The sequence below is a fragment of the Phocoena phocoena genome, chromosome 4 (assembly GCF_963924675.1).
Source record: "Phocoena phocoena chromosome 4, mPhoPho1.1, whole genome shotgun sequence".
NCBI classification, from domain to species: Eukaryota; Metazoa; Chordata; class Mammalia; order Artiodactyla; family Phocoenidae; genus Phocoena; species Phocoena phocoena.
This window is the reverse complement of record NC_089222.1, coordinates 84,620,430-84,638,304: the sequence shown is the minus strand read 5'-3', so window position 1 is coordinate 84,638,304 and position 17,875 is coordinate 84,620,430.

The following is a 17,875-nucleotide window of genomic DNA, read 5'->3' as shown; positions in this document are numbered from 1 at the left end:
CAATGTTCTATTTTATGAATATACCACAGTTTTGTTTATCCTTTCACCTATTGAAGGACACCTTGGTTATTTCTGTTTTTTGGCTTATTATGAATAAAGCTGCTATAAACATTTGCATACTGGTTTTTGTGTGAATGTAAATTTTTAAATGAGGGTAAATATCTTGGAATGTGATTGCTGAATCATATGGTAAGACTGCATTTAGCTTCATAAAAAACTGCCAAACTGTCTTCCAAAGTAGCTGTACCATTTTGTATTCTCACCAGCAAGAAATGAGAGTTCCTGTTTCTCCAAATCCTCACTGACATTTGGTGTTGTCAGTGTTTTAGATTTTAGCCATTTTAGCATGTGTGTAATGGTATCTCACTGTTGTTTTAATTTGCAATTCCTTGATGACATATAATGTTGAGTATATTTTTATATGCTTATTTTCCATCTGTATACCTTATTTGGTAAGGTGCCTATTCAGATCTTTTGCCCATTTTTAAATTGGGTTGTTTGTTTTCTTATTGCTGAATTTTAAGAATTCTTTTTATATTTTGGATACAAGATCTTTACTAGATATGTGTTTTATGAACATTTCATGCTAGTCTGTGACTTGTCTTTTTTTTTTTTTTTTTTTTCGGTACGTGTGCCTCTCACTGCTGTGGCCTCTCCCGTTGCGGAGCACAGGCTCCAGACGCACAGGCTCAGCGGCCATGGCTCACGGGCCCAGCCGCTCCATGGTATGTGGGATCTTCCCGGAGCGGGGCACGAACCCATGTCCCCTGCATCAGCAGGCAGACTCTTAACCACTGCGCCACCAGGGAAGCCCCTGTGACTTGTCTTTTCATTCTCTTAACAATATCTTTCACAGAGCAGAAGTTTTAAAATTTCTATAAAATCCAGCTTATTATTTTTTTCTTTAATGGATCCTGCTTTTGTTGTTGTATCTAAAAACTCATCACCAAACCCGATGTCACCTAGATTTTCTCTTATGTGTTTTTCTAGAAATTTTATAGTTCTGAATATTACATTTAAGTGTATGATCATTTTGAGTTAATTTTTTATGAAAGTGTAAGGTCTGTGTCTAGGTTAATTTTTTTTTTTTTTTGCAAATAAACATCCAATTGTTCAACACTATTTGTTGAAATTCACTTCTTTTTCTTAGTTTCATAAGGTGGAAACATGGACTAATAATTTGTGATCTTTTTCTTTTCAAACATAAGATTTTAATGCTATAAATTTCCCTCTATTTACTGCTTTCACTGCATTCCACACATTTAGATAAGTTATATTTTCATTTAGTTAAAAATATGTTTAAATTTCTCTTGAGATTTCTTCTTTGACCTATGTGTTATTTAGCAGTGTGTTGTTTAATCTCCAAATATTTGGGGATTTTCCAGATATCTTTCTGTTATTGATTTCTATGTTAATTCAGTTAAGATCTGAGAACATACTTAGTGTGATTTCTAGGCTTTTACACTTGTTAAGGTGTGCATTATGGCCCCAAATGTATTCTGTCTTGGTGAATTTTCCATATAAACTCAAGAAGAATGTGTATTATGATGTTGTTGGATCGAGAATTCCATAAATGTCAATTAGATCAAGTTGATTGACAGTGCTGTTTGAGTCAACTCTCTCCTTACTGATTATCTGCCTCTGAAAGAGAGGGGTTGACTCTCTAGCTAGAATCATGAACTTGTCATTCCTCCTTCTAGTTCTGTCAAATTTCCTTGTAATTTTGACACTCTGTTAGTTGCATACACCTTAATGATTGTTATGTCTTCTTGAAGAATTGACCCCTTTATCATTATATAATGCTTCTATTTATCACTGATAATTTTCCTTTGCTTAAAGTCTAATTTATCTGAAATTAATATAGCTACTCCCACCTTCTTATTCTTTCTTCATCCCTTTACTTTTAACTTACTTGTGTCTTTATATTTAAAGTGGATTTCTTGTAGAGAACATGTATAGTTGGGGCTTGTTTTTTATCTGCTCTGATGATCCCTATCTTTAATTGATGTACTAGACCAACTTTTTTTAAAAATGTAGTCTGAGCCTTGCAGCTCTTTCAGCTTTAATCCACTGTTATTACACTGAAGCCCTGTGTATGTGGTAATATGGAGTGGAGGAGGAGAATTATTCTATAATCTTATAATTAAATTTCAGACTTTTAGTGGGCTTGTGTCAATGGGCTGTGGCTTTCACAAGTATTTCTTCACCTTTACCCCTCCAAACCTTCTTACCTTCCCCACCCCACCTTTATATAAGACAGGAAGAGTAGAGGGAGTTGGGGAAATGTCCCTCCCCTGGCTGAAATATGGCTTCTTTTTTCACTGTAGAGCAGGCCTTTGTTATAGAAAATGCTCTGGACATATTTCCAAATTGTCACTTTTCTCTTCCCCTTGCCAGAGAAATGAAGTGATTTTTTTCTTGTTTCTTTACCTTGAAAACCTGGTGGGTTTCCTTGAGGTGCAAACCCATTAAAATATGCCCCCCTACTCCTAAAACTGTAGCTTCCAGGAGTTTCTCACTCTTTTGATAGTCCACACTCAGCCTCCAGCAATTCATCAAAATTACCCTTTGAGCATTTGTATCATCAACTGACTCCAGGGGCTCCTACTCCAGGTAAGATGATATGTTATTCTCCATATTTGCTTGTATCTCTAGATTTCAGGGTGAGTGTTTGCCCTGTGACTTTGATAGACCTGCCCAAGACAAGTTAGCACTTTTAATTTTTTTCAGTTTTTTTTTTTATGCTCTAGGGATGGAAATGACAGTTTCCAAGCTCTTCCAAGCTTATGTATGAACTCTACTCCATTTTTGTATCCCTGAAAGACTCCAGCAGTGTATTATGTTAGTGTTTATTGAATGACTGAATTTACAGATAAAATAAACCAGGTTTACATACAGCTGAACAAAATTTTCCAATTTCTCAAAAGTTGCTTATTAGTATAAAAGTTAGAAGACATGGGAAAAAAGAATGTGGAATAACCATGGTTCTCTATTACATTCAAAACCTATTTTGTGCGATTTCAATTAAAAAACAAGTATACAAGGTTAAAACTCGATAATTTTTTAGAAAAATAATTTTTAATATTGCTAAACAAATATTCACTTACATTCTTGTTTTCAAAACTTTAAGCAATGCACAGGCATATAGATTAAAATGTGAAAATATCTCTTTGACCACAGCTTGCTTCCCACTCACCTATTAAGAAAGGTTTTATTTTGTTTTAATATTTTCAAAATATTTCTATGTAATTGGATACAAGTCTCCCTCAACTGCTCTTTCATTTGACAAATATTTACTGTGCACCTGTCATATGCCAGCACTGTTCTAGGTGCTAGGAATGTAGGAGTGAGCAAGACAAAGTTCCTACCTTTATAGGTCTTCTAGAATTCTGAGAGATACTGCTAATAAACATAAATAAATGAATATATAATGTAATGTCAGAAAGTGATAAATTTTATGAAGAAATTAAAACAAGAGTGGTCAAGAAAGACCTTATTCTTCTTTCCATTTTTTATGCCCTTGTAATTACTCAGGTAATATACATATAGTATACCCTTATATATCAGTATACTTATTATCAACCGTAGCTTAATAGAACTGGAATATAATTTCTAGATTTTTATTAAAATACCTATATCTAGCTAATCTTTACTTTTTTGTCTCATTTATTGATTATTTAATTCATTTCACAAATATTCCTCAAAAGCCTACCATTTGCCAGGCACTGTTGTATATGTTGAGGAACTAAAGATAGAGCTATACCTGGGGATGGTAGCTAGATGTGAAAATTCAGATTATAGAGAAGCACTTGACACTTCTCTATTTCAAGATATTCGTATATTAGCTTAAGTCATTCTTTTATTATAGCCTACTGCCAATGTACTTATACGTGGCTTTCAACTCCCTCTCTCAGATTGCCTATGCCTTCCTTCCACAAAGCAAAAGCAGAAAAAAAAGGAGAAAGAAAGAAAGAAGCGAGGGGAGGAGGGAGAGAGAGAGGAAGGACAGAAGAAAGGGCAAGGTATAATGTCTATACAGAGAATATGACTTGTCCCAGGGCCAGATTGTCTCTAATCAGAAGATGAAAATACTTATTCTAACAAAGAACAAAACAACCCCTGCCCCAGTGCTACCTCTATATTTGGAAGCTGTTACAATTTATTTTATATGGAGAGTACTTACTTTTTTCTCTTGTTTCTTTTACAAATTGCTTCATTAAGAGTGTTTTTGAAGAAAGTGGCTTCTGAAAGAGTCTATATCTCATACAGTCCAAATTAAAGAAGTTTTCTTAAAAGAGACTTAGCTTCATTTCATGATAATAGCATGTAACATTAAATGCAGGGGAGCAAATCCAAATTCTCCAAAAATAAAATACTGAAAATGTTAAAGAAGCCAAAATAAGATAATAAGACACTGGGGAAAGAATATAGAATAAGCAATATGCCTTTTCTATTATTTTCAAAACTCTATTTTGTAGCAGGGGCTGGAAGGAGGGGGAAAATGAGGAATTGTTGCTCAAAGTGTGTAAGGTTTCAGTTATGCAAGATGAATAAGTTCTAGAGATTTGCTGTATAGCAGAGTACCTATAGTTAACAATACAGTGTTGTGTAGTTGTATACTTTAAAATATGTTAAGAGAATAGACCTCATGTTAAGTGTTCTTACCATATCCCCCCTCCCAACACACACACACAAATCCAAGGAAATGTCTGGAGGTGATGGACATGTTTAGTACCTTGATTGTGTTTTAGTACCTTGGTATCATGGTGTATGTGTATATCTAAACTCATCAAGATATATACATTAAATATGTGCAAATTTTTGTAAGTTAATTATACCACAATATAATTTAAAAGACTCAGTTTGTATGTTTTGAATTAGAAAAAACACATAAATTTAAAACTGAACACTTCTTTTTTAAATATAAAAGATTCAGCGTAATATCAAATATTTTTGAAAATGGCCAAATAATTGATAAAATGTTTTGAAGACATAGTCTGTGTTTAATTAAAGTGCCTCAATTGATATTCTCAAGAATCCTGCAGAATGAGTGTTTTATTGTTGCACTGTCTCTCAGATATTGAAGCAGTGGATAAGAGAGAACCAAGGTACCACCCGGTAAATGGCAGTAATGATGCCCATCCTTTGTCTTTTGGGTCCCCATTCCATTGTTTTTCTATTAGATCATTCTGTTTCATTGACTCATCTGAGGTCATATGGTTTGCAGAAGCTCTGAAGACAAAGCAGGCTAAATATAGTGACATCTTACAGACAGTCAATTAGATGCATACACAGTCAACCTAAACAATTTAGGAATAAAATTTCCTCTCTTTTCTCCCCCTCAATGATTTGTTTTTCCTGAGTCACTGCTCATAGTTTTCCTCTCACTTGGGTGTATTCATTTCTTCCGGCCATCTATCCTTAGGTCTCTCCTTTGCCTTGAGGCTTTTTTCAAATATTTTTGTAATAGTGTAAAATTGAAAAGAGCCCAAGTATGTGACTAACTAAATGATATTTTAACTTAAGAAATGTATTCAACATCCATTCATGATAAAACCTCTTAGAAAAATAAGGATAGAGAGGAACTTCCTCAACTTAATAAAGAGCATTTACAGAAAAAGCCCACAGCTACCATTATATCTAATGGTGAAAGACTGAATGTCTTCCCCCTAAGATCAAGAACAAGGTAAGGATGTCCACTTTCACCACTCTTAATTCAAGTGCTAGAAGTTCTATCCAGGGCATTATGACAATAAAAGTAAATAAAGGGAATACAGATCAGAAAGGAAGAGATAAAACTGCCCCTATTTGCAGATGGCATAATTATCTATGTAGAAAATCCCAAGGAATCTATCAAAAAACAAACAAACAAACAAAACTCTAGCTCTAAGTGAGTTCAGCAAGGTCGCAGAAAACAGAAAAATATGTTAAATCAATTGTATTTCTGTATGTTAGCAATGAACATGTGGACACTGAAATTTAAAATGCAACATCATTTATAATTGCTCAAAAACCAGTATTCTTGTGGTGCAAATCTATGAAAACATGAATAGGACATATATGATGAAACCTTTGTGAAAGAAATGAAAGAAGATTAAATAAATGGAGAGACATACCTGTTCATGGATTGGAAAACTTAATATAGCAAAGATGTCAATTCTTCCCCCAACTGATTTACAGGTTTAATGTAATTTTTATCAGAACCTCAGTTACACTTTTTGGGGATAGAGACAAGAGTACTCAAAGATTTACATGGAAAAACAAAAGCAGTAGAATAGATAAAAGAAGAAAGAAGGAGGAATCAGTCTACCAATTTCAAGATTTATTATATAGCAACAGTAATCAAAACTGTGTGACATTGGTAGAAGGATAGATACACAGATCAATGGACAATAGAAAACCCAAATATACCTACAAAACTAAGCCCACATAATTTTTGACAATAGTACAAAAGCAATTTAAAGCAAGAAAGATGGCCTTTTCAACAAATGTGCTGGAGCAACTGGACATCTGTAGCCAAAAAGCAAAATAAAACAACAACAAAAAAACCCCAGAAAACCTAATATAAGTCTCACACCTTATGAAAAATTTAACTAAAAGACATCCCAGGGGCTTCCCTGGTTGTACAGTGGTTGAGAGTCCGCCTGCCGATGCAGGGGACACGGGTTCGTGCCCCAGTCCGGGAAGATCCCACATGCCACGGAGCGGCTGGGCCCGTGAGCCATGGCCGCTGACCCTGGGCGTCTGGAGCCTGTGCTCCGCAACGGGAGAGACCACAACAGTGAGAGGCCCGCGTACTGCAAAAAAAAAAAAAAAAAAAAGACATCCCAGACTTAAATGTTAGATGCAAAGCTGTAAATCTTTAAGAATAAACATCCTGAAAATCTTCAAGATCTAGGGCTAGGCAGAGTTCCTGGACTTGACACTAAGGCATGAACCATAAAAGGACAGAAGAATCAATAAGTTATACTTCAACAAAATTTTTGCTCTGCAAGAGACTGTTAAGTGGATGAAAAGACATATTACAGAGTGGAAGAAAATATTTGCAAATCACATTTTGTCGTGTAGTATCTAGAATACACAGGGAATTCTCAAATTTGAACACTCTGAAAGTAAACAGTTCAATTAGAACATGGGCAAAAGACATGAAAGGACATTTTACCAAGGTTTTCAGATGGTGGCAGATAAGCACATAAAAAGATGTTCAGCATTGTTAGCCATTATGGAAATGCAAATTAAAACCACGGTGAGGTATCACTACATATCTATTAGAATAGCTAAAGTCAAATATGGTGGCAAAACCAAACGCTAGCAAGGATGTGAAAAACCCGGATCATTCATGCATTGCTGGTGGGAATATAAAATGCTATAGTCACTCAGTTTGGCAGTTCCTGTAAAAGCTAAACATGCAACTACTTTGTGACCCAGAAATTGCCCACTTGGGTGTTTATCTCAGAGAAGTAAAGACATGTTCACATAAAAACCTGTACACCAATGTGTATTGTGGCTTTATTTGTAATAGCCCGAACTGGAAACAACCCAGACGGTGAATGGTTAAACAAACTGTGGTAAAGCCATACCATGGAATACTACTCAACAATATAAAGGAATGGAAATATTCTGTATCAGTATCCTGGTTGTAATATTGTACCATAGTTTTGCAAGATGTTAGAATCAAGGAAAACTGGGCAAAGGGCACACAGGATCTCTCTATATTATTTCTTGCAACTTCCTTTAACTCTCCAAATATCTCAGAATAAAAGTTTCCTTAAAAAATCATGGAACATATACATATGTGTGTGTGTCTGTGTAGTATGTATAGATATGCATACTACACAGACAGTTCTCTCTCTAAGCCCTTAAAATGTTAAGTAGACCTAACTTTAATTTTATTGTATTGTTATCTAACTTTATATGTTCTATACTTACATTCCCAACTATAAGCTTCTTGAGGTGACACATGAAGTGTCAGGTATCACAGTACTGAATACTTAACAGGCATTCAGTAAACATTTTATGGAATCATCTAGATATTTGCTCCAACAATTCCCCTTGGTTTACCAGCATAGACAACACACAACTGCAGACTTATTTACTCTCAGTTCCTTTAACTGCTTTGAAGTTCGGCAGCATTTGACATTTTTGGCCTCTTCTTCCTCAAAATTCTCTTTTTTCTTAACTTCTTTGACCAGTCTTCTTTTGATTCCCCTAGTTATTTCATATGTCTTATGACTCATTCTCTGATACTTCATCTTTCCAAACTCTAAATATAAATGTTACCTTATTTTATTTAGCTTCTTTCTTTTTTTCCTCTCTAATTTCCACTGATAATTTCAACCATGTTTCTGATTTTTTTTTTATTAAGACACTTTTATAGATGGCTTCCTAATTTTCAGTTCCAGGCTATACCTAAGCCCCTAAACTCTAATCCTTGACTGTGTGATAAACATTGCCATCTGCACTGCCCTTGACACTTCTAACTCAACATCCCCCATACAGAACATATCTTTTTTTCCCCTTATCTCATTACACACATCTCACCCTTGTCCTGTGCTCCCTATTTCTTATAAAGACCCCACCAGCATCAGTGATATAAAGTCTGTGTGTTAATTGTAGCCAATAAAACTTTCAAACGTTGTACCAGGAAACTGGCCATCTCTTTTCCGTGCTGGAGAGGACCGCTCTTCAGGCTACTTCTTGGTCTCCCCGCTGAGATTATGAACATGAGCTTTAGAGATACCTAACTGATTTTAAGACAAAGCCTGTATTTCTTCCCACTTATATTGGACCCCTAATGCCCCACCTCACATCACATTGCCCCACACATTTACTCCAGCCATTGCTACAGTAACCAGCTGCACAAAGGTATAAGCTAACAGCATCTCGGGTCAGCTCCACCACATTTCTTATTTCCTGATCTGGGGCTCCTAGGCCCACGGGGCTACCTGCAGAACCTGCTCAGCCATTCTGACACACACACAGAGAAGTGGGACAAACTTTGACTAATAGGGGATAGAAAACTGGGAGCTTATGAGTAAATACCTATCTCTTCCCTGTCAGGCAGGCATTTCTGAGACCTATTCTCCATGGATCCTCAGAGATTCCCCAAGACAGTTGGATCAGCCCCAGTTGTCCAAAGCATTGACCTACACAGTAACACAACCTTGTAGTTAAGATGAGGTCATACTGAGGGTGGGCCTCTAAAGCAATATGATTGATATCCTTATAAAAAGGGGAAATTTGGACACAGACGACACACAGGGAGTACACCATGTAAAGATGAAGGCGGAGATTAGGGTGATGCTATTATAAACCAAGGAAAGCTAAATATCATTAGTAACCCACCAGAAGCCAGGAGAGAGGCATGGAACAGGTTTCTCCTTCATAGCCCTTAGAAGGGACTAACCCTGCTCACCAGCACATTGATTTTGGACTCCTAGTCTCCAGAACTATGACAGAATAAGTTTCTGTTGTTTAATCCATCCAGTTTATGGTACTTAGTTTTAGGAAGCTAATATACTAGTAACTAGGTGCCAACTAAGAAAGCCAAGAGGGGGAACCCAACTGAGGGGAAGACAAAAGTAGAGACAGGGGACAGTGTTTTCATTTTAGGCATATTTGAGTCATTAAAAGAGAAATGTAGAGACATGAGTGCAAATTGGACTTTTTGTGTGATAGAGCAAGAAACATGGCTCCCATTAATTTAGCTGGAAAGGAAAGCATTATGTGAAAAGGGCAGAACTCATCCTCTGCATGTAACTGATGAATCTGCACTTGAAAAAGCATGCTCACTCTTTTAAGCCTTAGATGGATGGAGAAGAACCAATTAGGTAAATTGGGTGAAATTCAGATAAGGAATTTATGAGAATGGAAGATTGGCTTTAGCAAAGATGAAAGGAAAGAAATGTACTTGGCTAGGCTAAGTGATGATTAAGTGGAATTTGATGATAAGGGACACATATTTTAAAGGTGAAGCTTCAAAGTAGAAATAAACAGATGCAAAGAGAAAGATACATGCATTGTACCAGTTTATTATAAATACAGGGAAATATTTTTGAAATATGGAGGTGGGAGTAAATACGTTAATTTGTTAATAAGACAAAAAAGTGAGAAACCATAAGAGTAAAATGAACAAATTGGATAACAGAAAAATTTGAGCCTGGAATTTAAAAGGTCATTTGCCTTAAAAATACTAAAGGAGAAACGAAAATAGGAAAAGCATTTTATTACATATGACTGATAAATGATTAATATCAAAAATTTATAAGTGCTCCTATTAGAAAAAAAGTTATGTCAATTTATAAAACAAAAATTTTTTGAAAAGTTAATATATTAATGTAGATATATAAATAATTAACAGACAGTTGAAAAGGTACTCAAAGTCACTAATTACCAAAACATGCAAATTAAAAGTATAAGATATTTTCTCTTTTCACATTGGAAAAGTTTTTGGAGACCTAAAATACTTAATGTTGATGAAGATACAGGGAAATCAGTACTTTTGTACACTAGTGAAGGGATTAAAATGGGACTAGCCTTTTTGAGCCAATTTCAAAATTATTTCCAAAAATTTAAATGTGCATATATTTTGTTTCAAAGTCAACTTGTAGGAATTCATCCTGCAGTAATGCTACCAAAAGTTATTAAAGAAATGCGTACCATAGTATTTTACTGCACAATTGTTCAGGTAATGCAAAATTAGAAGCAACCTAAATGCCACTATTAATAGAGAAATAGTTAAATAAGTGGTGATGGTCATAACATAGAGTATTTGTGGCCATTAGAAAAAATGAGGTAGATTCCTGTGCAATTATTGTGACCTAGGAACATGCCTGTGACATTTTCTTAAGTGCAAAAAAGGGAATGACAAGATGGTATTAATCATAAGAACCTTTTTTTTAGTAAGCAGGCACATCTTTATTCATCAAAAAGCCTTAACAATGCTTATCTCTGGTAGGTTAATATTATTAATGACTTGTACTTTCACTATGCACATATCTGTAACTTTTGAAATGTTTTGAATGTGAATGTATTTCTTTTATAATCAAACTTTTAAACAAATGGATAAAAGAAACCCTAGTTAAGAAAAACAAAAAACCTAAAAGGGGAGATGCTCCAAGAATATATATTTGAAAGGTAGGAGAAAAATACTTTTTGAGAAAATGCTTATAGATATGGGATGCATCTGGCAGGTGTGACACTCCATCTAGTTAGCATCATTTTTTAAAAGGTCAGCAAATTCATGATGGAATTTTAGCTTAATAAATTAGGTACAATATATCTTTGGATTTTATGGATTTAATGTTTAGCGTTTCCATTGAAACTTTATGATGTAAAGTAATTTTTCATTTTTCCAAGGCATAAACTTGAGTTAGGTGCTGAAAAGCTGATTTGTGGGATGCAAGTCATTTAGCTAGGAGCAAAGTTTACAAATGGGCAAGGATCTTCATTTCAACAAGGCTTTGATTTTTTTTTTTTCTAATTGCATATCCTGCAGCTATACTGTACCACTTACCTGTAAAGTAATAAAATCTCCCTTTGTGAAAAAATGACCAGTAAAGGAAAAGAAAGGCAATTTTAGATGTGGGTATTCACTCAAGAACCTCATGTTATGTTAGTGTACAAGCCTTTAGATATAGGAAAAGGCCATATTATCTGTGTTTGTGTAGCACCTCCCTTCCCTTCCACCTACTTCCAGCGAAAGGTCCTTTTCTCCCTGACAGCACGTGTGAGCACGTGCTCAAGATTTGGACAGTTGATCAGAACACCTTTTTCTTTCCTGATCACAGTCATTACTTAAGGCTTGAAACAGTCAGAATCTGTCTTAGATTGGGTCCCCCAGGAGTAGACCCTGAGACGAGGAGTGCTATGAAATGATTTATTAGGAAGTAGTCCAAGAGACATCTAGAGAAAAGTTAGAGAGGAAGGGAGTGATATTGGAAAGGAAGAACACCAAGCAAGACTGTGATGTCAAGCAAGGTCCTACGAAGGATATTGTGTCAGGGGCCCCCAAGACCACTCCCAGGTTTGATGATTCACTAGGAGGATTCACAGGACTCAGCATATAATCGTGCTCATGTCTATGATTTATTACAGTGAAAGGATACAAAGCAAAATGAGCAAAGAAAAAGGGTGTGTAGGGTGAGGCTCAGAGGAAACCAGGCATAAGCTTTCTTGAATCCTCTTCTACTGGAGTCACACAAGACACTCAATTTCCCCCGTAAATGAGTTGTGACAACACATATGAAATGTTGCTAACCAGGGAAGTTCATTAGAGGTTCAGTGCCCAAGGCTTTTGTTGGGGTCTTGTCACATAGGCATCCTCAGTCTGGCACTTATCAAAGTTCCAAACTCCCAGAAGGAAAGCTGGTGTTCAGCATGAACCATATTGTTTGTACAGCTTAGGTACAGTGACTCTTATCAGAGAATGGTGGAAACCCTTCTGAAATCCAAGTTCCCAGATGCCAACCAAGGGCCAACCTTACAAGTGGACTTTTTAAGGTTAGCAATTTCAGTCCTTGATATGTTAACTCTTTCCTACACAGATACCTTTGGTTCAATCCCGTAGGAAAGCTCTGAAAACTGTGTAGGCTACACCTGACTTTTGGGTAAAGGAACTAAAGACATAAATTTCCAGACACTTCTAGCAATCTGTGTGGGCAGGCCAAGCTGGTTCCAGCTGTCTGAGGGCAAGTCCTCCAACAAAGAGATGCAGGTGTTGGCTGTTGAGAGTGACAGCCCACTGGGAGACATGTGCATAAAAAATAGTCCTGACCCTGAGAGGATATGGGTGAAGTTCTGACAGCATCTGTTACAGGGGTCCTTCCTGGGATTGTATATACTGAACCAGTGATAGAGAAATCATCCTTTGAGATAGGCAAGCTGGCACATGAGCCTAATGCTGCCTGTAGGTATGTTCTCCACCTGCTGGAGAAGACCCTTCCGCAGTAGCTGAGAATGGACTCTGCACTTACAGGAAAGCAGAGAGAAGATGAGTATAGAAAATCCTAATAGTGTTTCAAGTTCTACTTAAAACCGTCTCTAATATCAGTCCTACTAGGGGTCCTCTTTTTTTTCCTTCCAGTTTTATTGACTGGAACAGTGTTTGAGGGGTACAGCATAATGATTTGACTTACATATATCATGAAATGATTAACACGATATTTAGTGAACATCCACCATCTCATATAGATACAAAATAAAAGAAAAAGAAAAACAACCTGTTTTCCTTGTGATGAGAACTCTTAGGATTTACTCTGAACAACTGTCTTAAAACAACAGCAGATATAATTGTATTATCATGTTGTACATTACATCTTTAGTACTTATTTATTTGGAACCATTCCCCCCTCCCCACAACTCCCAACCTCTGGTAACCACGAATCTGATCTCTTTTTCTATGAGTTTGTTTTTGAAGCATAATTGACCTACAACACTGTGCTAGTTCCTGATGCACAAACATAGTGATTTGATATTGCTATACATTACAAAATGACACCATGTAAGTCTAGTTACCATCTGTCACCATACAAAGTTATTACAATACTATTCACAATATTCGCTATGCTGTACATTATGTCCTCGTGACTTATTTATTTTATAACTGGAGGTTTCTACCTCTTAATCTCCTTCACCTATTTCTCTCATCGCTTCAACCCTCTACCATGGATTCTCTTATCTTAGCCTGTAGCACATCTCCTTAATTTAGCCTTTTATACCTTGCAACCATTCCAGAGAGTCCTGTTAAAAATACTCTGTACATTATCTATTGCATCTCGCAGATCATGGATACCCGATTCAGAGATATTTGATAGTAAACTTTATTTCCTTTTTTTTTTTTTTTTTTGCGGTACGCGGGCCTCTCACTGCTGTGGCCTCTCCCATTGAAGAGCACAGGCTCCGGACGCGCAGGCTCAGCGGCCATGGCTCACAGGCTCAGCCGCTCCACGGCATGTGGGATCTTCCCGGACCCGGGCACGAACCCATGTGCCCTGCATCGGCAGGAGGACTCTCAACCACTGCGCCACCAGGGAAGCCCATTTATTTCCTTTCAAAGTTAGGAACTTCGATTAGTGGATTCCATGTTAGGTATTTACTAAAACAGATTTTGACAAACTACAGCCAAATCTACCACTCCTGCCCCCCTTCTCTCAAGCACCCCTCCTAGTCTGTTTTTGTAGGACCACAAGAAAGAACGGTTTTTACATTTTTAAATGGTTGAGGGAAAAAATTAAAAGAATATTTTGTGTTACATAAAAATCATATGTAATTCAGCTTTCAGTGTTTATAAATAATGTCTTTAATTTCATGAATAAAATATGTGTGGAAATTTGTTCTCTTTCATGTCATATGAGTACCTACATAATAGTCTTGATTTTGCCTCTTGGTCAACAAAGCCTGAAATATTTATTATCTGGACTTTTTCAAAAATGTTTATTAATCCCCATCTGAGAACAATGGAAGAGGAAAACTGACTAACCCTTCTTTGGGGAAGGGACCATTTGTTATTATATATTTTTTAATAATCATGTATAATAGTACTTAGAAAAATTCTCTGAAAGTAGAAACATGGAAGGCATTGATATCCAACCCTAATAATGGCAGATGGAGGAGTAGCTTAATGATAGTGACCAACCATCACTAAATGATGACTACAGTGACTGAAGACAATTAACACTGCTATCTGATTGCCCTTCAAGGCATAGTAAGGTGAAGGGGAATTGATGAACCTCTTCCTTGTGATTAGTTTTTTTTTTTTACATCTTTACTGGAGTACAATTGCCCCACAATGGTGTGTTAGTTTCTGCTTTACAACAAAGCGGATCAGCTACACATACACACACGTTCCCATATCTCCTCCATCCTACGTCTTCCTCCCTCCCACCCTCCCCACCCCACCCCTCCAGGCTGCCACAAAGCACCAAGCCGATCCCCCTGTGCTACGCGGCTGCCTCTCACCAGCCACCTACCCCACGCCCAGTAGTGTATACATATCCATGCCCCTCCCCCTCGCCGTCACAGCCCACCCCTCCCCCTCCCCATATCCGCAAGTTCACTCTCCAGTAGGTCTGCGTCTCTATTCCCGTCCTACCCGCAGGCTCCTCATGACATTTTTTCCCCTTAACTTCCATACACATGTGCTAGCACACGGTACCCGTCTTTCTCCCTCTGACCCACTTCACCCTGCACGACAGACTCCAAGTCCATCCACCTCACCACAAACAGCCCAATTTCGTTTCCCTCCATGGCTGAGTAATACTCCACTGTATACATGTGCCTCTATCTCTGGGCTACTGTAAATAGAGCTGCAATGAACATTTTGGTACATGACTCTTTTTGAATTATGGTTTTCTCAGGGGATATGCCCAGTAGTGGGATTGCTGGGTCATATGGTAGCTCTATTTGTAGTTTTTTAAGGAACCTCCATACTGTTCTCCACAGTGGCTGTATCAATTTACATTCCCACCAACAGAGGGTTCCTTTTCTCCACACCCTCTCCAGCATTTATTGTTCCTAGATTTTTTGATGATGGTCATGCTGACTGGTGTAAGATGATATCTCATTGTAGTTTTGATTTGCATTTCTCTAATGATTAATGATGTTGAGCATTCTTCCATGTGTTTGTCGGCAGTCTGTATATCTTCTTTGGAGAAATGTCTACTTAGGTCTTCTGCCCATTTTTGATTGGGTTGTTTGTTTTTTTGTTATTGAGCTGCATGAGCTGCTTGTAAATTTTGGAGATTAATCCTTTGTCAGTTGCTTCGTTTGCAAATATTTTATCCCATTCTGAGGGTTGTCCTTTGGTCTTGTTTATGGTTTCCTTTGCTGTGCAAAAGCTTTGAAGTTTCATTAGGTCCCATTTGTTTATTTTTGTTTTTATTTCCATTTCTCTAGGAGGTGGGTCAAAAAGGATCTTGCTGTGATTTATGTCATAGAGTGTTCTGCCTATGTTTTCCTCTAAGAGTTTGATAGTTTCTGGCCTTACATTTAGATCTTTAATCCATTTTGAGCTTATTTTTGTGTATGGTGTTAGGGAGTGATCTAATCTCATGCTTTTACATGTACCTGTCCAGTTTTCCCAGCACCACTTATTGAAGAGGCAGTCCTTTCTCCACTGTATATTCCTGCCTCCTTTATCAAAGATAAGGTGACCATATGTGTGTGGGTTTATCTCTGGGCTTTCTATCCTGTTCCATTGATCTATCTTTCTGTTTTTGTGCCAGTACTATACTGTCTTGATTACTGTAGCTTTGTAGTATAGTCTGGAGTCAGGGAGCCTGATTCCTCCCGCTCTGTTTTTCGTTGTCAAGATTGCTTTGGCTATTCGGGGTCTTTTGTGTTTCCATACAAATTGTGAAAGTTTTTGTTCTAGTTCTGTGAAAAATGCCAGTGGTAGTTTGATAGGTATTGCATTGAATCTGTAGATTGCTTTGGGTAATAGAGTCATTTTCACAATATTGATTCTTCCAATCCAAGAACATGGTATATCTCTCCATCTATTTGTATCACCTTTAATTTCTTTCATCAGTGTCTCATAATTTTATGCATACATCTCTTTTGTCTCCTTAGGTAGGTTTATTCCTAGATATATTATTCTTTTTGTTGCAATGATAAATGGGAGTGTTTTCTTGATTTCACTTTCAGATTTTTCATCATTAGTGTATAGGAATGCCAGAGATTTCTGTGCATTAATTTGGTATCCTGCTACATTAGCAAATTCATTGATTAGCTCTAGTAGTTTTCTGGTAGCATCTTTAGGATTCTCTATGTATAGCATCATGTCATCTGCAAACAGTGATAGCTTTACTTCTTTTCCAATTTGGATTCCTTTTATTTCCTTTTCTTTTCTGATTGCTGTGGCTAAAACTTTGAAAACTATGTTGAATAAGAGTGGTGAGAGTGGGCAACCTTGTCTTGTTCCTGATCTTAGTGGAAATGCTTTCAGTTTTTCACCATTGAGGACAATGTTGGCTGTGGGTTTGTCATATATGGTCTATGTTACGTTGAGGAAAGTTCCCTCTATGCCTACTTTCTGCAGGGTTTTTATCATAAATGGGTGTTGAATTTTGTCGAAAGCTTTCTCTGCATCTATTAAGATGATCATATGGTTTTTCTCCTTCAATTTGTTAATATGGTGTATCACGTTGATTGATTTGAGTATATTGAAGAATCCTTGCATTCCTGGAATAAACCCCACTTGATCATGGTGTATGATCCATTTTATGCGCTTTTGGATTCTGTTTGCTAGTATTTTGTTGAGGATTTTTGCATCTATGTTCATCAGTGATATTGGCCTGTAGTTTTCTTTCTTTGTGACATCGTTGTCTGGTTTTGGTATCAGGGTGATGGTGGCCTCGTAGAAGGAATTTGGGAGTGTTCTTCCCTCTGCTATATTTTGGAAGAGTTTGAGAAGGATAGGTGTTAGCTCTTCTCTAAATGTTTGATAGAATTCGCCTGTGAAGCCATCTGGTCCTGGGCTTTTGTTTGTTGGAAGATTTTTAATCACAGTTTCAATTTCAGTACTTGTGATTGGTCTGTTCATATTTTCTGTTTCTTCCTGATTCAATCTTGGCAGGTTGTGCATTTCTAAGAATTTGTCCATTTCTTCCAGGTTGTCCATTTTATTGGCAGAGAGTTGCTTGTAGTAATCTCTCAGGACCTTTTGTATTTCTGCAGTGTCAGTTGTTACTTCTCCTTTTTCATTTATAATTCTGTTGATTTAAGTCTTCTCCCTTTTCTTCTTGATGAGTCTGGCTAATGGTTTATCAATTTTGTTTATCTTCTCAAAGAACCAGCTTTTAGTTTTATTGATCTTTGCTATCGTTTCCTTCATTTCTTTTTCATTTATTTCTGATCTGTTCTTTATGATTTCTTT